Here is a 27638-nt window from a genome sequence, read left to right on the forward strand (position 1 = left end):
CAAAGGCCTCTTGCATAAGATGGTACATTTGGGTAGAGACCTGAATGAAGTAAGGGAACAAGGCGTGCAGACATCTGGGAGTGTTCTAGACAGAGGGAATGGCAAGTGCAAAGGCCACGAGAATGGATCGTGCTGGGCATGTCTGAGGAACAGCATGGAAGCCAGAATGGCTGGAACAGCGTGAATAAGGAGAGTGGTAAGCAGCATTGCTGAGCCTTGGAGCAGGACCACCTTTGAAAATAAAGAAGATTGTGGACTCAGGAAGACAGGGAACTTCACTGACGTTCAACAGCCAACACAGAATAACATTTCTTGAGCATCAAGAGCTGTTGTTTATTGCACGCCTGCCGTGGGCTCATTGCCCTTAACACTCATGATGACCCTGCCAGGGAGGTAGTGTTAACCCAACTGCACACACGAAGCAACTGAGGCTAGTGATTTGTCAAAGGCCACTCAGCTAGTAGGTAGATCAGGTGCGACTGGGACCTGGGTCTGTCTGACTGCAAAGCCTGTGCCACTTCTGGTACATTTCATGATGTATCCTTATAGTTAAAAAAAAGAAAACAACAGTTATCGAATAACGCCAGAGCCTTTTTTGAGGGGTGAAATGAAACATTATCACAGATTGAATGGTTAAAGAAAACAGGTCACAGCATACAATTTAAAACTTAAAAGTACAAGACTTACCAAGAATGTAATGCCATTCGGTGTTCTAAGCAGGGCCTGGACTGAGTGAACATACGTTTTGAATGCGAAGGGATGGGGGGGGGGGTGTACATTTCCTGTGGCTGCTATAGAAAACGACCACAAACTTAGTGACTTAAAACAACAGAAATTTATTCTGTTCTGGGGGCCAGAAGCGTTGAACTTCAAGGTGTCAGGCACGGCCAAAGGCTCTGGGGGAGAATCCTTCCTTGCGTCTTCCAGCTTCTGTTGGCTTCAGACTTTCCTTGGCTTGTGGCCGCACCACTCCAGTCTCTCCCTCCGTCTTCAAATGGCTTTCTCCTCTTCTCCCTGTATCTGTGTCTTCTCATCTGTCTTATATTAGGACACGTCATTAGATTTAGGTCCCACCCAGAGAATCCAGATGATCTCTGAACTCTTAATTACATCTGCAAAGATCCTTTTTCCAAATAAGGTCGCACTCATAGGTTCTAAAGGTTAGAGAGTAGACATATCTTTTGGGGGCCACTACAACAGTTGGTGACATAACATTAACAGATCCATAGTCCCCCCCATGACCGTCCCAACCACATTTGAGTCCCCACAGGGTTCTCCTGAACCCTGGCCCTTCTCAAATGCCTCAGACCTTACATAGGAGAAAGAGAAACAAAGTCAGACTAGGGGTGCATAAATTCTTGCTCTGAAATATTATAAAGTATAGCCAACAGGTTTGTATTTAGACAACAGTGTTCTTATCTCTCCTTCCAGGCAGCCACTGGGGTGATACTCAAAATATTGCACAACTGATCTAGCGCAGGTACCAACCCATCAGAATGGATGCCGCAGCCCATCAGGATGGTACCCACTGTAATCAACAGGCACTTCTAGGCTGGTGTCTATTGGGAGCAGAGTGGTAGTAACTAATTACTAATCCCTCACATTTAGGCAGTCACCTGGTTTTCGATGTTTTCTCATAGCATTGATACTGTTTGGTTTCCACGATGGTGCTGTGAGCACAGCAGGGCATGTTATCTCACAGACAAGTGAACAAAATCAGAGGAGTTGGTTGCCTCACCTGGGATCACTCAGCTGTGTGGACTGTGTGGATAGTAAGCAGAGGCCGGCCCAGACCCCTTGTGCTTCCTAGTCCAGGATTCGTTTCCCTTTACCAGGCGGTACTTGCTAGGATAGACTTAGTTTACTTTGCAATGAGCATAACGTGCATAGAAGATGAGGGCTGGATATCTCTTTTGGAAGCTGAATGGAGGAGACTGACCAGTGGCCAAAATCCAAAATGCCTTCAGGAGCTGGCAGATAAACTAAGAGTGCGGCCGCCTGGGGCGGGTGGTGGGATGCACAGAGAGTGTGGTGGAACCTACATGGATCTGCAAAGCACATGCCTCCCTTAAAGGTGCTTAAAATCAGATATTTTTTATAACTCTGAGGTAGCCAAACAAAACAAATCTGTTTGTCTTATCAGCCCACAGGACACTTGTGTGTACCCTTTGATATACCAGCCATCTCAATGACAGATGACAAAACTGTGATTCAGAGGGGCCAAGTAATTCGCCCAAAGTCAAACAGCTTGTTACTGACAGCTGAGGTTAGAAAACAAACTACTGGTGACCAGTGGGGAGAGGGAAGGGGCGAGGGGCAAGAGAGGGGTAGGGGATTAACAGGTACCAACTCCTATGTATAAAATAAATAAGCTATAAAGGAAGCAGCCGCATAGCCCAGGGAGATCAGCTCGGTGCTTTGTGACCACCTAGAGGGGTGGGATAGGGAGGGTGGGAGGGAGATGCAAGAGGGAGGGGATATGGGGATGTATGTACACGTATAGCTGATTCACTTTGTTATACAGCAGAAACTAACACACCATTGTAAAGCAATTGTACTCCAATAAAGATGTTAAAATAAATAAATTACTGCTGAATGAAAAAAAAAGATATATTGTACAGCACAGGGAATAGAGCCAATATTTTACAATAACTTTAAATGGAGTATAATCTATAAAAATATTGAATTACTATGTTATACACCTGAAACTAATATAATATTGTTATATATTATATATAACTATATATAATAGTTATTATATATAGAACTATATATAACTAACCCTAACTATACCTAAATAAAACATAAATTAAAAAAATGTTACAATGCTAAGAAAAAATGCGCTCTTCTCTCTCTGCCCAGTACTCTTCCCATCCTTATTCACAGGCTGCACTTGCCCCTACAGTGCCCTGATAGGTCTATCACCCTGGGACTGTGGCTCATAATCCAGGCTTTTACTATCCCTGTGACGCCATACTCCCTTGTCCTCCCAATCGAAATTCCCCAGACATTCTCCCTGTTCCCTATAGCCCTGCTCCATGTTTGGTCTAAGCTGAAAAAGGAAGGCACGCTAAGGCAGCAATGAGAGGCAATGGCTTAGGGTGAATTAGCGTAGCCAGTTGGGTCAGTTATTATGTCAGTCAAGGATAAAATCTCTTTATTGCAAGGTCATTGGGGAAGGGAATATAATAACAGCATGAAGAAGAGTTTGGGATCTCTAGTTATAGAGACCTGGGTTCAAATCATGACTGTGTGACTTTGGGAAAGTTACTTATCCTCTCTGTGCCTTAGTTTCAGCTGAAAAATGGTTATAATACTAGTCTCTTCTTCCTAGCACTACTGTGAGGATTAGACACAGTATATGCAAAGCTCTTAACACTGTGTCTGGCATTTGGTAATTCATCAGAAATGACAGATCTTGAACATAAAATCTTAGACAATAAAAAAAGATGCATCCCACGTGAGCATTCCTTGGCAGTCTAGACGGCTTCTGTGCTCCAGATCTGCCTGGGGTCAGAAAAGAGAAGGGTGAGGAGGGAGAAAAAATCCTCTGTGTCAACTGGTGTTCCTACATGTTAATGCATATAGATAGCCACCACCATCAGATTATCTTTATGGAAGCAAGAGCGTTTTCATATACTTTACCCATAAATGGGAGTTCCTTGGCAGGGCTATTTTGTGCTGGACCAAGAATAAACTCACAGGAAGAGCGTAATCATGGAATAGACAAATTGGATCCAATATGCAGAATTGGGAGTGTCAGCCAGAAAACTGTAAGAGGCTAGAGATAGACTGGGAATAAAGCACAACAAGTGAAAGAAAACAGGGACAGACTCCGTAACCCCTTGTTCTGCTCAACATTTCTTATCGATAATTGGAATAAAGACTAGAGGACAGGGCTTCCCTGGCGGTGCAGTGGTTGAGAGTCCGCCTGCCGATGCAGGGTACACGGGTTAATGCCCCGGTCCAGGAGGATCCCACATGCCGTGGAGCAGCTGGGCCCGTGAGCCATGGCCGCTGAGCCTGCGCGTCCGGAGCCTGTGCTCTGCAACAGGAGAGGCCACAACAGTGAGAGGCCCGCGTACCAAATAAAATAAAATAAAATAAAATAAAACAAAAGAAGATACGGTTAAGAGGACTTTTAAGCTATAGCTCTCTCCCACATACTAACTTAATAGAGCAGTCTGTTGAAGCTTTGGTTTTAAAAAATCTATCATGCTTAACAAAATGAGAATGCTATATTAAAACTATTAGGAAGAGGGCTTCCCTGGTGGCGCAGTGGTTGAGAGTCCACCTGCCGATGCAGGGGACACGGGTTCGTGCCCCGGTCCGGGAGGATCCCACATGCCGCGTAGCGGCTGGGCCTGTGAGCCATGGCCGCTGAGCCTGCACGTCTGGGGCCTGTGCTCCGCAACGGGAGAGGCCGCAGCAGTGAGAGGCCCAAGTACCACAAAAAAAAAAAAAAAAAAAAAAAAAAGACTAGAGGACAAATTCATTGAATTTGGGAGGGGCATACAGCTTGGAAGGGATGGTTAAATACCTTGCATGACAGAATTAGGTTTCAAAAAGACCCAGAAAGAAATCTGACTTCCTGGTCTAATCAAGATGGAAAAGCCCCTCTAACAACTAAAAAAAACCCTGGACATAAACCAACATATGAAGACTCTAAAAGGTGGAAAGAAGAAGGTGGACTTGGCTAGGGACCTCGGGACTTCAGGAAGGACAAGGCAGTGAGTTCTCTGGGTTTCCCTTTGCCTCCCATATATCCAGAACAGGGAGCTGGGAAAGTCTGCAACGGGGAACCACCAACAGGCACAGACAAGAAAAGCTCCTTGAGGGGCCTGCTCTCCCTACCCAAAGGGCCAGGAAAAAGGTGGCCTAACACAACAGAAAACCTTTTTGCCAACACCTGCCCCAATCCAGCTAAACACCAGTCTGTGTGTCTATGCCTCTACCCATACCACAATGAACTGATTACCGGAGCTATATATAAGGCTTCCATTGGGCGGTAGGACGATCTCTCCCACTTCATTCTTCTTTTTCAAAATTGATTTAAGCTCTCCTAAGTTCTTGCCTTTCCATTTCATTTGAGTGGGTGCTTATATTATTGATTTGCGCCATTTCCTCTTTTCTAATGTATGAATTTAGTGCTGTAAATTTCCCTTCAGCACTACTGTAGTTCTGTCCCACAAATTTTAATGTGTTGTTCTTTCATTGTCATTTTGTGCAGTGTTTTATTTGATTTCCCTTGAGCCTCCTTCTTTGACCCATGGATTATTTAGAACTATGTTGCTTAGTTCCCAAGTGCTTGGAGATTTTTCTGTTATCTTTGTGTTAGTTTCTAGTTTCTAGTTGGTTTATAGTTTGATTCCACTGGGGCTGGAGAGCACACTCTGTATGACTGGAACTCTTAAATTTATTGAGGTTGGTTTTATGGCCAAAATAGAGTCTATCTTGATTAATGTCCCGTGGGCGCTTGAAAAGTATGTGTATTCTGCTGTTATTGGGCAGAATGTTTTATAAATGTCCATTAGATACTGTTGGTTAATGATATTGAGTTCTTCTATACCCTTGCTGATTTTTCTATCAGTTGCTGAGAGTAGGTCATTGAAGTCTCCAACTATAATTGTGGATTTTCTATTTCTCCTTTCGACTCTATCAGTTTTTGCTTCATGTATTTTGAAGCTATGTTGTTTGATGAATACACATTTATTTATTTATTTATTTTTGGCTCTGTTGGGTCTTTGTTGCTGCGCATGGACTTTCTCTAGTTGCGGTGAGCGGGGGCTACTCTTCGTTGTGGTGCACAGGCTTCTCGTTGTGGTGGCTTCTCTTGCTGTGGAGCACAGGCTCTAGGCATGCGGGCTCTGGAGCACAGGCTCAGTAGTTGTGGCGCACGGGCTTTGTTGCTCTGGGGCATGTGGGATCTTCCTGGACCAGGGCTCAAACCCGTGTCCCCTGCATTGGCAGGCGGATTCTTAACCACTGTGCCACCAGGGAAGTCTAGACAAACTAAATTTAATACAATTATTGATATGTTAGGATTTAAGTCTGCCATATTATTGTTTTCTCTTTGTTCTGTTTCTTTTTTCTTGCCTTCTTGTGGATCACTTGAACGTTTTCTAGAATTACATTTTGAGTTATCTATATTTGAAAAATGAAGAGGATAAACTATCCTACCAACATTCTCTTTATGATGACATATGAATTCTCTAGATGATACAGGCTTCCTCTCCAATACTCCTGACTTCCTCCTGAGCCCTTCCTGGGAGAATCTTTAACATCCATATTTCTATTAACAGTCTGTTCAGGCCAATGTAGGATTTTTCTATCACGCTTTTCAAAAATTTTCCAGCCTCCACTGATTACCCACTTCCAAACTCACTTCTACATATTTGGGTATTTGTTACAGCAGCACTCTCCTGGTACAAAATCTGTATCATTAAGGTTTCAGAGTAACAGAACCAGTATGAAACATATATTGAGGTTTATTGCAAGAAATTGGCTTATACAATTGTAGGTTCTGGCTAGACAAGTCTGAAATCCACAGAGTAGACCAACAGGAAAGGCAGTCTGGGACTCTCAGTCATGAGCCAAAGCTGCTGTCCAGAGGCAGAATTTCTTCTTCAAAGAAGCCTCAGCTCTGTTCTCAAAACCTTTCACCTGATTGAATCAGGCCCACCCAGATTGTCCAGGATAATGTCCCTTACTCACAGTCAACTGATTATGCACTGTAATCACATCTACAAAATACTTCTATAGAAACATCTAGATTAGTGTTTGATTGAATAACTGGGGACTGTACCCTAGCCAGGACACATAAAACTGGCCATCACAGATGGTAAATTGCCACATTCACATTTTAAAGGTGTTTGACAGCATATACTAAAGTTAAACATATATGTCCTTTATGACCCAGCAAGTATCCTCCCAGGTTTAGACGTAGTATAAATGCATGTATCTGCCAAAAGTCATGTACAAGAATGTTCATAACAGCATTTATTTGTATTAGCTTGAAATTGGAAACAACCCAATTTTCCATCAACAGGAGAACGAATTAACAAGTTGTGGCACATTCATTTAATGAACTACTACTTAGCAACGAAAAAGAACAACCTACTACTACATGCACAGTGCAGATGAATCTCACAGACATAATGGATGAGCAAAAACAGCCATTCACAATTGAGTACATTCTGTATGATTCCATTTATATGAAGTTCAAAACCAGGCAAAACTAGTCTACAGTGCTAGAAATCAGGATAGTAGCTACCTTGGGATGGGAGTTATTGACTGGAAAGAGGCACGAGGGAGCCTGTTGGTGCTGATAATGCTGTTTCTTGATCTGAATGGTGATTAGAGGGATGTGTGTGTGTACGTGCGTGCGCACGCGCATGTGTGCACATGCGTGAAGATCAATCAAGCTGTACAATTAAGACCTATGCACTTAAATTATACCCTAATAAAAAGTTAAAATAATAAAAAGATCCAGACAGGATAGGAGAATGGGTTGAAACCAACAAAATGATCTTTAATGTCTAACAGTTTTAAAGTAGGGCATGAGGAAGACCTGGGGGCTTCAGCTGACCCCAAGTTCTGTATGAGTCAGCCATGTGACATGGCAATTTTTAAAGTGCAAGTAATTTAAGCCGCTTTAGCAGATGCAAAGTCTCTGTTATATTTCATCTTGTTGGTTCCAGCCCATCATTTTCAAATCTCTTTGGATCTTAATTCTGTCACGTAAGACAAAATGGGGGTGTAGAAAGAACTCTTAACTAGGAAAATAAAGCCTTGGAATGATCTTTCTAACTAACTAAGACAACAATCTAAAGTTGAGCAAAAGTCCAATGAGTTGTTTTGTTGGTAACTGGACTTAGATTTAGAGACCAGATACAACATTTTTCAAAAGTTGTTGACAAATTTAAGAGGAACCAGAGGCCAAGAGTTAGGATGGTAATGAGAAGTAACCCTGCCATATACGGAAGAACTTGAGACAAACAACTAAGGAGGGATGTGGAAGAGTTTTCATTTTGAATATTGGAAGGGCTGGCATTTGGAAGAGGGCATATCTGTTCACGCCCAAGGGCAGAGCTAAACCTGTGGTAGGTGTGATGGTGAAACTGACTTGGGTTCTACTGTATTAAGAAGGAATCTTCTAATGCCAGGGGCTCTGCAAAAGGAGGAGAGCTGGCCATCATGGAAGAGTTTAAGCAGTTGCTAAATGACCTCGGTGTGGAGACGGTGCTCAGAGGAGTCCTGCTGCATTGTGCCTCTTTCCAGATATGAAGAAGCAAAGAATGGCACCAAGGGGAAGGAAGGTGAAATCTCAAAGAAAGGAAAATGTTGACACCTATGTTCAATCCTTACTGTCCATTTGCAATCTCTTGAAAGTAGTCGGTGGGGATGCCTATGAAGGTAAAGCATCACACATTTTTAACTAGAAATGGACCAGAAATAGAAGGTAAGGTTGTTGCAACTTCCCCGAGGTGCCTCTGTAAATGACGCTAATATCAACTCCCAGCATTATGTTTTCAGGAGAGAGAGACCAGTTTCAAATGCTGTCTAGCCTCTCCAGTCCATTTACAGGACCACCCGTTAAAAACTTTGCCTTGGGGCTTCCCTGGTGGCGCAGTGGTTAAGAATCTGCCTGCCAATGCAGGCGACACGGGTTCGAGCCCTGGTCTGGGAAGATCTCACAAGCTGCAGAGCAGCTAAGCCCGTGCATCACAACTACTGAGCTTGCTCTCTAGAGCCTGCGAGCCACAACTACTGAAGCCCACGAGCCACAACTACTGAGCCCGCGAGCCACAACTACTGAAGCCTGCGTGCCTAGAGCCCGTGCTCCGCAACAGGAGAAGCCACCGCAGTGAGCAGCCCGCGCACCGCAACAAAGAGTAGCCCCTGTTCGCCGCAACTAAAGGAAGCCCGCACGCAGTAACGAAGACCCAACGCAGCCAAAAATAAAAATAAATAAAATAAATAAATTTATAAAAACCTTGCCTTCATGAAGCAGCGTAGAAGAAAACCCTATTATGACCCTTTTTGAGGACATTCTCTTCAACCTCACTCCTCCTGCCCCTCCCAAACTAAAGTCCACCGATGTAGAAAATCCACCAGATCTTTATACTCACGATAAAGTGATTTTGCTTTCACTGTATTTAATTTAGTAGAGTTGCACCAAACATAAAGGATTATTCCAGCAAGTGTTGGTCAATCTGACCCTGTCCAGAATGCAATTCCTATTTTATTATATGGCTGCAAAAATATTGTCACAAGTATCTGTGACTATCTATAAAGGACATAAAGTTATTAAAACACATTCTCTTACCAGAGCAGTACAAAATATTACATAAACAAATCAAGCTAGAAGCAAGCATATTTCATTTGCTTAAATAGCACGAAGGAAGCCACCGAAGCAAAGCATCTGATGGGCCAGCAGGCAGCAGGGAGATAATTTCAGTGATGATATGACATGATAAATGGCCTCTGCTGTACACAATTTTCGCTCCAGAAAATGATTCACCTCCCACTCCTATCACATTGCTCTTTCCCATTGATGCATATGTCAGTTCTGTCAGCTCTGGAGTCTGAACAGGACCAAGTTTGTCCTGTGTGCCTGGAGCTCCAAAGATGCGAAACCATGAAAGAAAAACAAACCCACAAGCACAGCCTGCTTTTGGACATCTTCTAAAACGTAAATATTATTTGGGTCCCTTTTCTGTGTTTTCGTTGAGAGTCTAAAGATACCCATAGAATAATACTCTTTTGAGACAAGGCAGCTTGAGAGGAGGTGAGAGCAGCCATGCTGTGACCCTGTGGAAGCTAGGTTTGGAGTTCTAGCACTTACCAGATGTGTGAGTTTGAGCAATTCACTTAACTCTTCCTCATCTGCTAAATATGGATATAATACGACTTCCTAGGGTTGTTATGAAAACTAGGTAGTGCCATGCATGTAAGGTGTCTAGCCATACAGTTTGTGTCTATTAAGTGGTACTTAGTATTAGGATTCAGTCATTTAACAAGTATTTATTGAGCACCTATTTGCCCAGCACTGTTCTAGGTGCTGGGAACACAGCAGTGAATAAAGAAACCAAAGTTCCTTCATTAATAGATCTTAAATCTACTGAAGGGAAACAAACAATAAACAGAATAAATAAGTAAAATGTGTAACTTCTCAGAAGGTGATAATTACTGTGGAGAAAAACGTAGCAGGGAAAGAGAATAGGGGTAGCTGGGATTGAGTTTGGGGTTGCAGTTTTTGATGGGTGGTCACCTGAGACTGTGACATGTAAGCAAAGACCTGAAGGAAGTGAAGGAGTGAGCCAGGAGCCAGAAGGCTACCTGGGGGAAGTATGTTTCAGGCAGGTGCAATAGCAACTCCAAAGCCCTGAAACAGAAGCGTGGGTGGGGGGTTGTTCAGACAGCAGGGAGGCCAGTGTAGAGTGGTATGAACGATGGGGAGAGAAGTAGAAAATGAGGTCAGAGAAGTAATATGGACGAGATCATGTAAGGCCATGAGGGACTCCCTGACAGGGAGTAGGTGCTACATATGTAATAGGTATTCTTATATAACACCATCATCGTCACCAGACTCAAATATTTAAAGAATCACCCTTTTCTGGGTTAAAAGCTATAGAAGGCACAAGGGTGGTAGCAGAGAGATTTTTGAAATAACTAGATGAGAGATGATGGCAGTTGAGACAAGAGTAACCACAGTGGAGGTTGTGAGACACGGTCAGATTCTGGATATATTTTAAGTTAGAGCCAGCAGGATTTCCTGATTTAGTAAATGTGGGGTATGAGTGAAAGAGAGGATTCAAAGATGACTGCAAGGTTTTGGTGCCCGAGCAACTGGAAGGAGGGTTTTGTCTTAATCCGAGCTGAAGACTATAGAGGTGGGGCACATTCCAGGAGATCAGTAGCTTGTTTTGACCATGTTAAGGTTGAGATGTCTATTAGACACCCACTTCGGGCAGGCTAAGTAGGAAGTTGGATATCCAAGTCTAGAATTCAGGGGGGAGGTCCATGCTGGTGTTAGCAGTGTATGAATTGTGTTAAAAGCCATGGAACTGGAGGAGATCACCAAGGGGTAAGGATAGATAAAGAGAAAGAGGAACTGAGCCCTGGAGCACTCCAATGTTAAGAAGTCAGAGAGAAGAATAGACAAATCCATGGAGATGGAAGGTAGGTTTATGGTTGTCAGGGGCTGGAGGTAGGGATGGAGAGTGACTGTTAATGGACAACGGGTTACTTTTTGGGGTGATGAAAATGTTCTGGAATGAGATCATTGTGATGATTGCCAACTCTGTGACTCTCCTATAAACCACTTAACTGTACACTATAAAAGGGTAAATTTTATGGTATGTGAATTATATCTCACTTAAAAAAAAAGAAGTTGGAAAGAAGAGGAGGACTCAACAAGGGAGGCTGAGGAGTCGTCAGTGAGGTAGAAAGAAAACCAGGAGAGTGGACTGTCCTGCAAAGAAAGAGAAAAAAAGTTTCAACAGAAGTGTTACCAAATGCTGCTCAGACTTAACCTAGGTTGCAGTTACATCAATGGATTTAGCATCATGAAGGTCACTGATGATCTTGAGAAGAGCCATTTAGGTGGAATGGTGGGGGTGAAGCCTTGACTGGAGTGAGATGGGGAAACAAACCCATTGGTCACTGTTGGAGGATGCCAGGGATCCAACTCATTATTTTGAAACTGGAAAATAGAAAGAATCAAGCATCCTTCCTGCCTTTCTAGGAAAATGGTACCACTACAAAACCATGTGAGGGGGCATTTCTCTTTATAGAAGTATTTCTAGCTAATAAGTGAAGATGGGATGATAGAATTCTAATATCACCACATTGCAATCCTCAGTGTAAACCTGTGCATTAGATTAGCAATACTAGCAATAGCTGCTAAAATCACACCAGGAGGCATTATCATACTTCCGTACCTCCTAATGGAGGCACATGCCACCACCAATGAAATGGTCTTGCTTTTTTAAAAAAAAATCCAACTAAATCTGGTTAAACCTCTAGATTCGACTACCAAGGTACAGAAAACACAGGAGACAAAGGAGCATGTTAAATGAAACTACAGGGATGCAGTCAGTGAATTAGAGAATGTGGGGAATTCTACAGGATAAACAACAAGTTCTTTCCAACAAATAAATTCTAAGGGCAAAAAAAGAGATGGAAGTGGAACACTGACAACACAAAATTCTGGCAAGGATTTGGAGAAGCAGGGACTCTCATTCATTGCTGGTGGGAGTATAAAATTGTACAGCCACTTTGGAAGACAGTTTGGTGGTTTCTTACAAAACTAAACACACTCTTACCATATGATCCAACAATCACACTCCTTGGTATTTACCCGAGGGAGCTAAAAACTTATGTCACGTAAAAATCTGCACATGGATATTTATAGCAGCCTTATTCATAATTGGCAAAACTTGGAAGCAACCAAGATGTCTTTCAATAGGTGAGTGGATAAATAAACTGTGGTACACCCAGAAAATGGAATATTATTCAGCACTTAAAAAGAAATGAGCTATCAAGCCATGAAAAGACATGAAAGAACCTTAAATGCATATTAAGTGAAAGAAGCCATTCTTAAAAAGCTACATACTGTCTGATTCCAACTCTATGACATTCTAGAAAAAGCAAAACTATGGAGACAGTGAAAAGATCAGTGGTTGCCAGGGGTTGGGGCAGGGAGTGATGAATAGGAGGAACACAGAAAATTTTTTGGGCAGCGAAAATACTCTGTATGATACTATAATGATGGATACATGTCATACATTTGCCCAAATCCATAGAATGTGCCACACGAAGAATGAACCCTAATGTAAACTATAGACTGTGGTTGATAACGATGTGTCAGTATTCATTTATCAGTTGTAATAAATGTCCCACTCTGGTGGGGATGTTAATAAGGGAGGCTATGCATGTGTGGGTGCAGGAGGTATATGGGAGATCTCTGTGTGTTCCTCTTAATTTGGCTGTGAACCCAGAGCTGCTGTAAAAACATAGTCTTTAAAAAAAATCTAGTAGAAGAATCTCAATATATTGCTTTATACTTTTCTGGATCTATGACGTCTAGAAATTTTTGCTGATACAACTGGAATTCTTATTGTATATCCAGGAAGTCTCGTAGCTTTCATGCAATTACATTTCTGAGGAATTCTCAAGATTAGATTTTTATTACAATGTTTTTCTATTCCTCTTGGACACTAGAACTGATCCACTGTTCAATGGAAGACTCCTTTGGTCTTAACTTTGTATGGTTTCCATTTCCACTGCCCTCTACAATTCTGTGCCTTCCTTGCTAACCATCTTTCTGCCTCTTTTCCATATGTGTATGATAAATTAATGAGGAAGAGACAGACAGATAGACAAACAGACAGACACACACACAGGAATATGAATGGGAGGAGGGAATTTGGAGGCAGTGAGTATAGACAACTCTTTTAAGGAGCTTTAGCATGAAAGGAAAGAGAAAAATGAAAAATGGGGCAGTTGCTAGAGAAGGAAGTGAGTCAAGAGACATGTCTGTTCACTGAAGGGAATGATGTGGTAGAGCAGAAAAAATGGCTGACTTAGAAGAGAGAGGGGGGAATTGTTATAGCTACATCCTTGAATAGGTAATAGGGGGGTGGGGATCTAGTGAGGAATTGGAAAAGTTGCCCTTAGGTAGAAAACACACCTTTTCCAATGTAACAGATTTGGTTGTGGGAGCTTTGGGAAGTTCTTTTTATCTTCTGTTCACTTATTTTCTCAATAAAATAGGAAACTAGATCACTTACTGAGAGTGAAAATGGGGGAAGAGGTGTCAGAGGCTTTAGGAGAGAGGAGTAGATGTGACGTGGTCTTCCACACGAGTTGGACAGTGAATGTCTAGGAAAATAGTTTGGTTGCCAGGCAACTCCAAGGATCCACTTGTGGCTATTAGTCATGAATTTAAAGTGAGAACAGATAGTGTGGTTTTGTATTTTCCTTCAGCCACAGTTCAGCTGCAGGTGCAGAGCAGGGAGAGAGGTGAACTTAACCAGGTTTGGGGTTTTGCCAAGTAAGTATGCAGATGTGAGAAGGGCATTAAGTTGGGGCATACACAGGGAGTGATTACAATGACTGAGTATGGAGTGCAGGCTCAGTAAGGAGGGGACAGAAGACATCAAGGGGGTAAGGTATGGTGAAAAGGTAGTAGGATCAATGGATGGGAAGTCTCATGGGGTCAAAAGATAGTTGGGAGTGAGCTGGACAGATAGGAGATGCTGGTCCCCCATCTAGCTTTGCAATGAGACATTGAAAGTTTTGGTAGAAAAATTGGTAATGGCCAGGTCTAGGGTATGAATTGAGTGGCTGAGGTGAGGCTGAGGGAGAACAAGATCATTGGAGGAAAGGATGTCAAGGGACTGAGAGGCTGGAGTGGGTACCGAAGTAGCGGTGGTGTTATTAGTGGAAGAGGTCGTGGCTGTGATGGCAGCCCAAGCAGACGTCATTGCTATTGGGAGGAAGGGGACAAGGGCAGCTCTGTAGGGTGTTCCAATGTCTCCCCTTCTGGGAGCTCTTCTTTGACTCTTGTGGTTAAATGAGCCTCTCTCACACCTCTCTCCTCCCCTTCCCGTCACCCATGCATCCCATTACTCTATTTTGTTTTCTTTAATGCACTCATCGCTGTCTGAAAAGATCATGCTTCTTTAGTTATCTTCTTCCCCCTTGTTGTCTGCCTTTTCCACTAGAATCCAAGCTCCATGAATTTGTCTTTTCCCGTGCTTTATCCTCAGGGCCCATACAATGCACTTAATAACCGGCAGTTAGAAAATAATGAAAGAGAAGAATGAATGAGTTTGATCATGAGTGTGCTGCCTTCTCAGCATACAGGAGGGTCCTTTACGAAGCCTTTGGAGAGTGGGGTGAACAGGATGCATTCAGGGGAGGGGAAGCCTGTGTCAGCTGGTGATGAGGGTTTCTGTGAAGGGGGTTCCTGCGAAGCTTGGAGGACCAGTGAGGAGTCCTCAATTTCTGTAAAGTGTGGCCACTATTTTTTCCCTTCAGGAGAGTGTAGGCTGTTACATGTTGAGTAAATAAATACAGAATTCATGCGAGTGACTCGCCGTGCACAGCCCACTGTGGGTTCAAGCTGAGTTGTTCCCAGCCAGCGGAGGAGTAACTCGATCTTGGGCTGCCCTCCAACTGCAAAATATTGCCTTTCCTCCGGGGCTCTATCTCCATCTTTTCGCATCCCGTTCTTTTTTATCTCCACTGGCGCCAGTCAGGCTCCACCTCCCCTCGCCTCTACTGAAATAGGCCTGGTCAAGAACACCAGTGACCTCCTGTACCCAGTCATTCCATCGTTTCTGCCTCAGTGCTCGGCGGCAGGGTGAGACACATCGACAGCTCTCCCCTTCCTGGAACATTTTCTTCTCTCAGTTGCCGTGAAGATAACCTGGGGTTTCCCCCTATCTCACCAGCTACTCCTGCTCCGCTGCTTGAACTCCCAACGTGGCCGTGAGGGTCTCAGGGCTCAGTCTATGGTCTTCTTCTTTTCTCTGTTTTCATCCTGCTTCCGGCTATTTCCCTTGGCTTTGCCTCTCCGCTCCCATGGCCTCCGCTGCCAAGACTCCCATCCATCTCCTGACAGCTCTTCCTAGCCAGGACTCTTCTCTGGGCTCTGGACTTCAGTATTTCTGTCCGCCTACTAGACATCGCCTCACACCCAAACGTCCAGAACAGAGCGCCCTCACCAAATCTCCTCTGCGTCACTCATCTCTTTAAATGGCATTAGCGCAGATCCAGTGGCTCTGGCCAAAAACCTAGGCAACATCACTGATTCCTCTTTCTCTTTCACTCACCTCCAGTTACAAATTCCTCATCAAGGCCTGTCGGTCTTACCTTCTAAATAGCTCATGACATGTCTTTGTCTCCACCCATCACCCCATCCAAGCCAGCATCCCCTCCCACCTGGATGGCAGGACTCATGTCCTGACTGATCTTCCTGCCTCTGCTCTTTGCTCCCCCACTGCAGCCAGATCAATAATCTTTTCAAAACATAAATTGGATTATGTCTCTCCCCGACTCAATACCGTGTAATGGTTCTTCCATTGTCATCAGAATACAAATCCCCAATCCATGACATGCCCGTGTTGACCTCTCTGGTCTCCCCTGCATGACTCCTTCCCCTTCCTTAAATTCTGAACTTCTCTTGGTCCCTCAGATGTGCATGGTGAGCACGGGCCCTTCACATGTGTTTCCCCTCTTCTCCGCTATTCACCTTCACCCTGTTGACCTGGATAACTTCTCATCTTTCATGTCACAGCTCAAATGCCACTTCCTCCAGGAAGCCCACTCTGACCCTCACGCTCAGCCCTCGGGGTCCTTGCTCGATGTTTCCAGAGCTCTCTACATACTCTTCGTGTCATAGCGTCGATCTGACTGCGTTGTAACTGCTGACTTTCTGTCTCTCCATCTAGACTAGAAGCTCTGGAGGGCAGGGACCTCTTGTCTTTTGTTCCCCTCCGGATGCCATGTGTCGAGCTCATAGTAGGCTCTTTGCACCAGCTTATCCTTATACTGGAATATTCCTCACCAGCATCTTTAAAAGTCTGGCTGCTTACCTTTCAGATCTCAGGTCAAAGGTCGTCTCCTCACGGATGCTAGCCCTGACCACCGATCAGAGCTAGTTACCCACTCACTATCACATCACCCTACTTCCATTCTCTGCACTGCACTTGCCACTGCTGGATATTTTCCTTGCCTGTGTGTTTATTTTTTATCTCTTCATGGCCTATCTTCCCCAGCAGGAATGTATACTCCATGGGATCGGGGACCTTGTCCAGTTTTGCCCCACATTATAACATAGCACCTAGGTTAAAGCTTGGCATGTGGTAGGATGAATGTGGGATGAATATATGTTGGATGAATTGAATGAGTGAACCAATGAATGAATGAATCAATCAATCAGTTAATCAAATATAACTCTCAGAGGAGAGCTGACAGTTCTCAAGTGGAAGCTGTAAACTAAGTGAGGAGCTCGTGAAGCCTGCTTCACAAGCTGGGGCCTAAGATGGTCATCGGTGGATGCCTAAGGACCGTGGCCAACATTCGCCCAGCATGAATGGCTTCTGGAACTCATGAGAGAAGGACAATTGGGAAGGTTCTTTTTTTAAATTTCCAAATGGGGCAGACCTTTGGTATGGCAAGAAGAAAAAATAGCCCCCAATGTCTCTCCCCGCCATGGCTTCCTAAAGGAAGGGGCTGGCAGAGTGTGGTTTCTCAGAACTTCTGATGGGTGATGGAGGCTGGTTAATTGGTAACAAGTAAGGCCTGGGACACAGATGTCACACGAACACTCATGAAAACCAGTTTACCATTGGCTAGACCCAGGGCAGGACGGAGCTTTTGAACAGTCTCAGCTTTGCTGGAGGGCAGTGAAGAGACATACTGGCCAACAGTCCCTGCATTCCATTGCTGCCCTGCCTCTCCCCATCCCCTACCCTCGCATCCTCCGCCCCCAGTCCTCCAACAGCAAGAACAGAAAGGCATCACTCCACCTCCAGAAGCTCTGGTCTCAGGAACTCGTCCAACTTTACTAAATCGAGCTTCGCTTCTGTGAATACTAAGAAGCGAACCTAAATGAGCCCTTTCCAACAGAACTTCTCCCTTGCTCAGCATCAAAATCGAGGTTCTGAGCTTTCCAACAAACATTTCTGAAGCCACCCTCTTTCTTTTTTAAAAACTGAAAACTACACAGCTCTCTCGCAAAGAGCCCTCCTCCCCACTCCCCCTTTGGTGGCCAGCCATGCCAGTTTGGACACCTCCCAAGGACCAGACTTTTTATGCCAGACTTTTTATGAACAAAGCGCAAGTTCCCCCAAATGCTGCCTGATTGATGGAAGTCCTGTGGGATTCGACCCTTAGAGGATTGACACTCAAAGGCTGCTTGATTATTAAGTACCTCCAGAATAGACACTAAGGCCCCCAATATAAGACCAAACTCCCTGAAGTCCCATTTGCTTGCTGTTTCACATATTGCTGTAGGCAATTCCACACCTTATGTGCCCTCTGGTCCAAGGGGACCCTGTGTGGTGTTGCTCAAATAATAGAAGACATAATTCCTACCCTTAAAGGGGTCCAGCGGGGCCAGATAATCATACGTGCCAAGGACATACGTGTTAATGAAGACACTTGTAGTACAGACGCATATGGCGTGACCAGCATTCTCTCTTTGCGCCACCTCTGGTGAGTGGGCTGAGCTCTCAGCTGTCCTTTGGGCCCCATGACACAAAAGAGCTGACTCCAGGACATCAGGATCAGGCCGCACCCCGCATCCAGGGCTAGTGATAACAGCTCAAGTTTAAATTCTGGTCCCCGGAACAAGAAAATCTCAGAAGATCCAAAGAGCCTCCCAACCCAAACTACCCCCCAGTGGAGTGTCTGTTAACTGAGTCAACTGGAAATGACCAGCCTTCCCCCCGAGGCCGGGGTGAAGGCTGTGAACCTAGGAGCACAGGGAGGAATTTACACTTGTGGCTCCAGCCTCATCCTCCTTGCTTCTTTTTTTTTCTTAATTTATTTTATTGAAGTAGAGTTGATTTACAGTGTTGTGTTAATGTCTGCTGTACAGCAAAGTGATTCAGTTATACCTATATATTTTTTCATATTCTTCTCCATTATGGTTTATCACAGGATATTGAATATAGTTCCCTGTACTGTACAGTAGGACCTTGTTGTTTATCCATTCTATATACAATAGTTTGCATCTGCTAACCCCAAACTCCCAGTCCATCCCTCCCCCACCCCTCCCTCACCCTTGGCAACCACAAGTCTGTTCTCTGTGACTGTGTTTCTGTTTTGTAGATAAGTTCATTTGTGTCATATTTTAGATTCCACATATAAGCGATATAATATGGTATTCGTCTTTCTCTGTCTGATTCACTTCACTTAGTATGATCATCTCCAGGTCCATCCATGTTGCCGCAAATGGCATTATTTCATTCCTTTTTTATGGCTGAGTAGTATCCCATTGTATATATGTGCCACATGTCCTTTATCCATTCCTCTTTTGATGGACACTTAGGTTGCTTCCATGTCTTGGCTATTGTGAATAGTGCTGCTATGAACATAGGGGTGCAGGTATGTTTTTGAATTAGAGTTTTGTCAGGAGATATGCCCAGTAGTGGGATTGCTGGGTCATATGGTAGTTCTATTTTTAGTTTTCTGAGGAACCTCCATACTGTTCTCCATAGTGGCTGCACCAGCTTCCATTCCCACCAACAGTGCACCTCTTCGCTTCTTAGTAATCCACTCGATCACACTCCATCACGCAAGCGCATTTACTTTAATGGGAGGTAGAAGTACAGACACGGAGCTGAGGAACTCCCCTCAAAGGACGGCGCCTGAGACTCTGGCAGCGCAGAAATCAGCAAAGCCACTGTGAGCTCAGGAAATGTAGACATTTTGTGTGGGAGGCGGTGGCTCTTGGAAAAACAAAAAAAGAAAGAAAGGACAACCACAGAAAAAGCAACTTGCTGAACTGGTTATCTTTTTGCTTCAGGGCTGGCCACACAATATCCCTGTCACAGAATGAGTTTAAAGGAAAATGAGAAAGCATTTCATGGTCTGCAGAAACCACCAAACTCTAGCCCTGCCCCGGCACAGCAGCCCAGAGCACACAGCACTCTGGGAGACAAGAGGGACCACCAAAGGCTGCCATGCCCACTGTCTCCACTCTCTCCCAGCATCCCACATCCTGGCCCCCAGGGGACTCTTTCCCATCCAGACTTGGCTGTGAGACATGGAACTGGGCAAAGGACTCCCTCAGCCCTTAGCCTAGGCTGTTTTTAGCCGAATGGGTCCAATGCACCAAGCCACAGTAAAATCCACTGCCAGCAGCCGTAAAGAGATGGGGAAATGCGGGGCGGATGGGAAAGGCCTCTGAAGTAGAGAAGCAGTCCCTAAATAGGGAGGAGAAAGCCACATGCTGAGGGGTCATTTTCTGAGAAATCAAATGGGCCAAGTGCAGAAAACATGCAGCAAAATCCCCCAAAGTGTTTGTAAAATATAACCTCGACTCTCAATTCCTTGGGTGAGGCAAACTTGCCTGTGAAGAATTCGTGTGCGGAGCACCTTTTAGGAAATGACCTTCAGACCCTGCAGCCAATTTCTTGGGATAATCTGAGTGCTAGATGGAATTTTTTAAACACCCGGTCAACATTTGATCCATGGCCACGAGGCACATATTCCAACAAGGCTGTGCTAGCTTTGGGTCCCAATAAAGAAGGTGAAAGGGGTTTTCTCAGGTGTCACATAACTTTCCTCTAAGAGCGCCCCCGTGAGGTCACGCACGCTGGCAGCAGCATCGGCAGCAGTGTGCAATGTCCCGAGGGAGCCTCTTGGAAGGGCAACACTCAGTTAATGAACATAAAAGTTCTGATGTCATTGAAGAAATATGAAAGCTCTGATATGCTTGTTAAAAATCAATCTCTACTTTTTTGTGGTGCCAGGTGTTTGAGGAGGACGGGCAGAGGATGGGGGAGGCCACTAAAGTCACATGCTCTTGTCTTGAGGGGGAGACTTTCTCCATAAGGGCCAGATAGTGGATATTTTTGGCTTCATGGGCCCTGTGGGCTCTGTCACACAGGCTCAATCCTGCCTTTGTGGTGCGAAAGCAGCCGCAGACCATATGCAAACCAATGAGCATGGCTAAGTGCCAATAAAACTTTATTTGCAAAAGCAGCCTGGGCCCGATTGGCTCTGTGGGCTGGATTTGGCCTGCAGTCCATACCTGGTGACCCCTGCCCTCTGCTAAGCAAATGCTCATTTGCAGATTTCTTCTTGTTCAGCATCTCCCAACTTGCTGAAAGGTAAAGGGACAAGCTGAGATCCCTAGACGCCTATAATCACTTCTCTTCAACCATTCTCAGTTTAATCCCATGATGTCATTCTGAAATGCAGTGGGTCATTGACAGGGTCACATTACTCAGAGAAAAACAGGATGCTCGACACCTAAAATATTCAGAACAAGCCCCGAGCTCATCGCTGCAAAAATGCTCTTATATAATGGGAAGCAAGGGAAAAGGGAAGGGAGCCATGGGCGGCTGCCGCTGCCCCCACCCCAGAGCACATAGCCCCTTGCAGCTGTCACTCCAGTGGCCAGATGACTTCATTTCAGCTTTCCCCTGCCCCAAATAAAGGGGGTAATAATCTCTCACTTGGGAGAAATACCATATGGTAGATGCTTTGAAAAGTTGTAAGAAAAGTAGAAATTACTTAGGGGGAAAAAGCTACTTCCAAAAGCATGAAATTTGTCTAGAAAAGGATCAGGCAGTTTCTTTGAAATACCATAGCTTCCTAGAAAATCGAGTCTAAAGCAGTGGATTAGGTAACAAGAGGGGCATTATCAAGGCAAATTGATGGGGAGATCTCTTTCCTGTGTTTACATACCTTTAGTACAGCCCAAATCCCCAACACTTATTCGCAAAGCCCTCCCGTGACCTGCTCCCGCTGGAATCTCCAACCTCAAGGCCCACCACTCTCTATCTTGTACTCCAGACTCAAAAATACATGACACAGTGACTTCTAATTCCCCAAAGGCTCAGGGCCATGTGGTTTCATGTCTCTGGGCCTTTGCTCATGGGGTTCCTTGTTCTAGAAGGCCCTTCCTGCCCTTCAAAATTCAGCCTCCTTATATGTACAAAATAAATAAGCTACAAGGATATATTGTACGGCACAGGGAATACAGCCAATGTTTTATAGTAATTTTAAATGGAGGATAATCTACAAAAATATTGAAGCACTGTTTTGTACACCTGAAACTAACATAATATTGTAAATCAACTACACTTCAATGAAAAAAGTGAAAATTCAGCCTCCTTTGTCTGTTCCCTGACCCTCCCAAATATGTTCGGCACCCCGTCTGCTGTGCTACTTAGGGCTCTTTTGTACATATTTCTCCCATGGTATTTACCACACTGTTGAGTCATTTGTTCGATTAAATGACTGATTTCTTCCACCAGATCAAGAGCTCCTTGCTGTCTGATACATCTCTGGATCTCCAGAGCCTAGACAGTGCTGGGTTCGTGGGAAAGAGCTCCATATTGCCCAGGTGTTCTCCTTTGAACCACAGCTATATTTTCCAGGGCTTGCTTAAGTTACGGCTCCAGGTTAAGGTCTCTAGAACACAACAATCTGTAGTCCTGGGTTCCTCAGTGTGAAGCTCCAGTCAACTGAGTCATTGGCATAGTTCCTTCATGAACTTTAACCCAACTCTTCCAGTCCAATTACTGAGAGTCTCCCAGCCATCTCCTTCTTATCCTTCGGGTCTCACCCTCAATGTCTCCTCTTCTGAGAGGCTATCCCTGGACCCACAGTCTCGGGTAGGTCTCCCCATTAGTCTGTCTTGGCTCACCGTTCTTTGGCTTTATGTCACTCATCACAATCTGTAACGATTTGTGATATTTCTTTCTTTGTTTATGGTCTGCCTCTCCCACTAAAGGGTTAGCTCCACGAGGGGCAATGCTATTCAGTGTTGTAGCCCTGGCCTAGAACAGGACTTGGCATTTAGTTGGCATTTAATAAATACCTGTTGAATGAATGAATGCCGTGAGGTCTGAGTAACATAATACACCTCGAATGTCCCACACGTCACCATCGCCTAGAGGCATGCCGTAAATGTTTCTTATCGACATCTCTTCAAACACACTAATCCCAGGAAACAGCTAGGATAACGAAGCGGCATTTCCCCCATTACACGGCTTGCAAAAATGCTTCCCTCTGTCTACAGACAAATGAGAAGGGAGATGAAAGCCAGAAAGAAGGCAGTTGTCATCTTTCCTGGACAAATAAGATGTGTGCAGAAGTTGACAGCATTCATGTTTCCTGCAAGGGCAGCAGAAGTTAAATTCCCCACAGCTTAAGCAACTGGGAAAACCAGAAATGTTCACACATCACCTTAAAAGTGGGTCTGACCATACTGCAGAGGGAGACAAGCCCGGAGATTATGCCCATATAAGGCCCTGCAGGCCGCTCCCAGGGGAGCCTGAGATAATTTGGCGCCTCTCAGCAAAGACCAGCAGGACTGCTCTCAGGGCTTTGCTCACCAAGAACCCCAGATCTGCCGTCTCCATTTTCATCTAAACATTTGAGGAAAATTCTATTACTACCCTAAACATTTCAGGCCTCACAGACTTTGAAGGAAGTGCTGAAAATAAATCAAATGCGGCCACGGTGGACATGCTCGCTTGAGGCTCCCTGAGCTGCTAGGAGGCTGGGGTGGGAGGCCAGGGCTCTGGAAGCCACCTGAGTTCAGACAAGGGCTAAGAGCTGCTTCCTTTTCTGCCAGTGACCTATAAGGCCAGGGGATTGGCAAACTCTTCCTGTAAAGAGCCAGATGGCGTTTTTGACTTTGTTAAGGCCTCCGTCATAACTCCTGAACTCTGCCGTTGGGAGTGGAAAAGTCTTAGACCATAGATAAATGAATGTGTGTGGCGGTGTCTCAATAAAACTGTACAGATGGACACCGAGATTTGAACCTCGTATAATTTTCCCATGTCATGAAATAGTCTGCTTTTGATTTTTCTCAACCATTTAAAAATGTAAAAGCCATTCTTAGCTCTCAGGCAATATAAAAACAGGCAGGCGGTGGGCCCGATTTGGACTGAGGGCTGCAGCGGACTGCCCCCGGAAGCAGGCAGCCACGCACAAGGAACACAGCCTCAGGCATCTGGCCTCACTTGGATGTTTCAAGCTTACCTCTGCCACTTTCTGGCTAGGTGACCTGGAGCAAGTCGGTGGAATCTGAGCCTCAGTTTTCCGCATCTGTGTAGACTTCCCTGTCATCTGTGGAATGAGGATTTGAAGAGATAAGGAATGGGGAGCACTCAGCATAGCTCTTGGCACATAGTAAGCACTCAGTAAATGTTAGCTACTGTTATCTGAAATGCCCTTTGCTTGGAGCCGGGGTTCTCCCTTCGGATAACCCAAGTGCCTAGCACAGTGTCTGGAATGCGGTAGAGGCTCAGGAATTGTTTGCTGAATGAATGGAACTCAACTGAAATGTAGCAGCTGACATTAACTAACTAACTAGCTAGTTAGCTAGTCGCTAACTAGCTGCCCGGGCTGTCGAGTTTCAGCCTGTCTCACTTCCAGACGTTTAGTTTTGGCCCAGTGTCCTGGTTGGGTCATCACTGGGGACAAACGGTTGGTAGCTGCTCAGTAATCACTCGACAGATGAATGAATGAATGAACAGCTACTGCCTAAGCCACGCCTTACGGTGTTTGAAGTCCAAGAAAAGAGATTCCCTTCTCCCCTCCCCTACCAGCCCTGGGGCTCCCGATGTTGCAAGGGGTCATGAGGATGCGGGGGACCCCTCTGAAAGTCTGCTTGGGGAGGCGGTAGGTCATTGTAGGGCGCTACCTGTTTGCCTTCTTCTCTTGCCTCCCTCGGCTGGCCCCCCACGGGGGCTACTGGCCTGCCTACCACCTGCCTCTCTAGGAGACGTGGCTCTCACACAAACTGTTTGGGGCTTTTTCAAGGCAAATTGCTCTCTGCATCTGCATCCTCATCCAGAGGGGCCTTGTTCCAGCTGCTAAGGTAAAAGAGGGGTTAGCCAGTGATTCAGGCCCATGTGCTTCATGGGGGGAAGGCATTTATTTTTCTATAAACAGCATATGGTGCTCATCTACCCCTCCCAAGGAGGCTGTGGGGATTCCTGGCACGTGGGTGATTTTAAGTTTCAAAGATTCTCCTGGGTCCTGGTTAAAAAAAAAAAAAACTGCAGAAAAGACGGAAAAGGAAATTATCTTGAGCAGTCCCTAAACCACGAAGAGCATCACGGGTGGATTGGAGGCTCCAGCACAGGCCTCCCTGGAGACAGGAAGGCCCTGGTGAGGCCCAGCCAGGCTGATACGGTGCTGGTTTTCCGGCCGGAGAAGCAGCGCGGGCATCAATGAGCGCACTGTGCTCAGCCTCGGGCGCCACCGAGAAGAGGCCTGTGGGCTACGTGAGCACTGACGAGACCTTTAAAAGCTTCCAGCTTTCCTCTAGAGGAAGTCTTGACTTGGCTCCGGCTACAAATACTGTCAACCACATCATAGCTGTTTCACAAAAGCACTCAGAAAATGGAAAATGTGAAGGGCATTTGTGGGAACCAACAAGGAGCCAAACACAAGCACGGCATCACTTTTCCCACCACCCAAGGAGCCACCTTCCTGAATCTCAAAGAGGCAGAAAGGGGAGCCGGGGGCCTCATGCCCGTTGAGCTGGTGAGCTCCGGAAGGCCCACGAGAGTCGGCATCTCAGAGCCTCCTTTGGACCTCTGAGCCCATGGCACCAGCCATCTCTTCCGATTAAGAGTAGGGATAATATCCGTAACAGCCACCACGGATAGAGTGGTCACTGTCCCCCAGGCACTGGAACTAAGCAGCCCTGTGACCTCGGACATTCACTGAACCTCTCCTAGCCTCAATTTCTTGCTTACCTGTAAAAGAGACACAATAATAGCGCTTACACCAGAGGATGCTTGTGAAGATTCAGCAAAGCAATGCGTGGGAAGGGCTTAACCCTGCCCCTGGCCCATACGAGGTACTCAATAAGCGGCAACTGTTATTATTACTATTCCATGTGAAAAGTATCAAATGATTAGGATCAAAGAGGGAAACGAGAATGGTCTTAACTCTGCCTTCTGTCTCCCCTCACCCTCACTCTTCTCACCTTACCCTAGCTCTTTAACACAGACCCTATCCATTTTCTCCCTATCCCCAGAAGGGCAGCCGGGACGAGGACTGACCTGACCGTCGAAAAGCATGAGCTAATCACTCACAGGTCTGGGTGCCCGTCAACCGCCACTCTGAGCAGACTGCCTCTTTCTTCCTCCCGGCCAGGTCCATTTTCTGCAGTTTACATCTCCTTGACAATGCCACTTTGGCCTGGTTCCACAGGACAACGCACGAGGCACGCCCTGGCAATGTGAAAAGGCGTCAGTTGGCTATCTTGCCAGACTGTGTAGCTGTGAATCAGAAATACCAAGGCAACTGAAAGCAAAAGCCACACCTTCTGTGATGGCCACCAAAAATAATGCCCCCAAAGGTATTTTTTCCCCTTCCTCTTCTGAGTGTAAAGCAGAAGAGAGGAAAAAAGAAAAAATGAGTGGCAGCAACCAGTCCTATGAAGAGAATGTTTCATCTTGGTTCGTGCATTTGTTCATTCATGGCATTCCTAGTGTCTCCTCTAGGCTGAGTAATATGCCACAGGTATGGGGAAAATGAGACGAATAAGACAACGGTGCCTGGGCCCGAGGGGTGCACCATCTACTGGGGGAGATGGACAAAATAAATGAGCAATTGTCATATGGTGTGGAAAGTTCTCTGCTGTTGGGCCCCAGAGGAACGGGCACTGAACTCATCCTGGGAGTATGTTTGTTTTAGTCTGAGAACAAGCCAGCGACAACAACAAAAAATAGGCTTTGATGAAAACAAATGGAACTCAGCAGCCAGGAAACCAAATACAGAGGGCACAGGGCCTGCAAAGGCAGCTCTGGATCTTCTTCCTCTGGGTCATGGTGATTCTGCTGCTATTTCTTGTCCATTCCTGAGCCTGCTGATTGGGCTCTTGCCTCCAACCCTCAAGAAAGAGTTAATCCTTAAGAAAATGCTCACAATACTGTTTTAATTGAAGTATAGTTGATATACGATGTTTTAGGTATACAGCAAAGTGATTCAGTTATACATATATATTCTTTTTCGGATTCCTTTCCATTATAGGTTATTACAGGATATTGAATATAGTTCCCTGTGCTATACAGTAGGACCCTGTTTATCTATTTTATATATAGTGGTGTGTATCTGTTAATCCCCAATTCTTAGTTTATCCCTCCCCCACCCCCTTTCCCCTTTGGTAACCATAAGTTTGTTTTCTATGTCTGTGAGTCTATTTCTGTTTTGTAAATAAGTTTATTTGTATCACTTTTAAAAATTCTACATATAACTGATATCATATGATATTTGTCCTTCTCTGATTTACTTCACTTAGGATGATAATCTCTAGGTCCATCCATGTTGCTGCAAATGGCATTATTTCATTCTTTTTTACGGCTGAGTAATATTCCAGTGTGTGTGTGTGTGTGTGTGTGTGTGTGTGTATGTGTATATATATATACACATACATACATACCACATCTTTTGTTTAACATCTTTATTGGAGTATAATTGCTTTACAATGGTGTGTTAGTTGCTGCTTTATAACAAAGTGAATCAGCTATACATATACATATATCCCCATATCTCCTCCCTCTTGAGTCTCTCTCCCACCCTCCCTATCCCACCCCTCTAGGTGGTCACAAAGCACCGAGCTGATCTCCCTGTGCTATGCGGCTGCTTCCCACTAGCTGTCTCTTTTACGTTTGGTAGTGTATATATGTCCATGCCACTCTCTCACTTCATTCCAGCTTACCCTTCCCCCTCCCCGTGTCCTCAAGTCCATTCTCTAAGTCTGCGTCTTTATTCCTGTCCTGCCCCTAGGTTCTTCAGAACCTTTTTTTTTTTTAGATTATATATATATGTGTAGCATACGGTATTTGTATTTCCCTTTCTGACTTACTTCACTCTGTATGGCAGACTCTGGGTCCATCCACCTCATTACAAATAGCTCA

The 27638-nt window shown here is 45.0% G+C and overlaps 1 long non-coding RNA gene across 1 annotated transcript; it reads right to left on the reverse strand.

Annotated features, from left to right (window-relative positions):
- Window positions 1-705: 705 nt before the first annotated feature.
- LOC117310301 (uncharacterized) lies at window positions 706-26259 on the reverse strand. Its single transcript, XR_004524482.2, has 3 exons — window positions 25779-26259; window positions 23743-23829; window positions 706-1038 (listed from the first exon to the last, which is right to left on the reverse strand). It is a non-coding gene; the product is annotated as an uncharacterized lncRNA (long non-coding RNA).
- Between the last annotated feature and the right edge of the window lie 1379 nt (window positions 26260-27638).

This window comes from Tursiops truncatus, chromosome X (genome assembly GCF_011762595.2).
Source record: "Tursiops truncatus isolate mTurTru1 chromosome X, mTurTru1.mat.Y, whole genome shotgun sequence".
NCBI lineage: Eukaryota > Metazoa > Chordata > Mammalia > Artiodactyla > Delphinidae > Tursiops > Tursiops truncatus.